Source organism: Colobus angolensis, unplaced genomic scaffold (genome assembly GCF_000951035.1).
Source record: "Colobus angolensis palliatus isolate OR3802 unplaced genomic scaffold, Cang.pa_1.0 Scaffold178, whole genome shotgun sequence".
Taxonomy (NCBI): Eukaryota; Metazoa; Chordata; class Mammalia; order Primates; family Cercopithecidae; genus Colobus; species Colobus angolensis.
The window spans coordinates 3,603,457-3,604,984 of NW_012114910.1; positions in this window are offsets into that span (position 1 = coordinate 3,603,457).

The window sequence follows — 1,528 nt, forward strand, 5'->3', positions numbered from 1 at the left end:
CCATTCCCCCGCCCAAAAAAAAAAAAAAACAAAGCCGGGCCGGGTGCGATGGCTCACACCTGTAATCCCAGCACTTTGGGAGGCCAACGCAGGTGGATCATTTGAGGCTAGGAGTTCAAGACCAGCCTGGCCAATGTGGTGAAACCCTATCTCTACTAAAAATACAAAAATTAGCCAGGCATAGTGACGTGTACCTGTAATTCCAGCTACTCAAGAGGCTGAGGCACAAGCATTTCTTGAGCCTGGGAGGCAGAGGTTGCAGTGAGCCGAGATCACGCCACTGTGCTCCAGCCTGGGCAACAGAGCAAGACTGTCTCAAAAAAAATAAAAATAAAGTATCTTAATGTCTGGCTTCTCTGAGAAATTGGAATTTTCGGCAACCCTGGTCCTCATTCCTGCTTGGAAACCATGAGCTAGAGTTGGATGGACCCCTGCCCTCAAGTTCACTACGGTTCCAACCTGGCAGCTTTTCTCCTGTATGTGCCCTGTCTGCCCCCCAGGAACATCTGGGTTTTAAAGAGCTGCAATTGACCTTGAACCGAATCAGCCAATTCCAGCCCACCCCTTTGCTTCCCTGCAACATAGCGTTCACCCTGGGGCACTAAAATACCAGTAGCTGAGCAGAGGTCTGCATCAGAGCCAACTGTCCGATCAGCCTCTGCTCAGAAGCTCAGGCTGACAAAGGGAATGGGACTGACCAGGAACACTAGCCAAGGGCTGTGCAGGGAATGAGGTGAGACAGATGCAGCCACTCAGCTTCCCCATAAATTTTAGCAGTTCACAAATCCCAGCATCCTCCCTACTTGTCTGGCTGCTCATGATTAACAGAGGCCCAGGGAGAAGCTGACTCTACCTTCTCTTCAGCCACACCCAAGATATTGGTGTAAGGGAAGCTGGCACTATGAGTATTAGTATAAAGGCGGCTTCTGAGTTCTGTGCTAATACAGCTGGACCTCCAACAACCAGAGCCTAATGACCACTGTATGTAACTGAATTCCTGATTGATATGGGTTTAGTCTTCTAACCTGTATATTCCTTGATGTTTAAAATAAATAATCTTAACATGTGTTAGAAATCCTTTCTTCTAGCCAGGTGTGGTGGCATGCACCTGTAGTCCTAGCTACTTAGGAGGCTGAGGCGGGAGGATCCCTTGAGCCCAGGAGTTTGAGGCCTATCTGGACAACACAGTGAGACCCATCTCTAAAAAAAGAAATAAATCCTTTCTTCTTGAGCAAACCTCACGAATAAAACCCAATCTTTTTTGGCTGATTTAAGGTCTGGTAAAGAGCTTCCTTTCCTGCAAAAGTTGTTTTTAAGCACCTATGACGTGTCACCCCTGTCTAGGCTTGAGAACCGAGAGGGTGCAGGCAATGGGCCAGAGTGAGTACTAACCACAGAATGTTCCTGAGAAGTTGCCTTCATAGACTAATTCTAGTTTGTGTTTGTTTTTATTTTGAGACAAAGTCTTGCTTTGTCTCCCAGGCTAGGGAATGCAGTATGTGATCTTAACTCACTGCAACCTCCACCT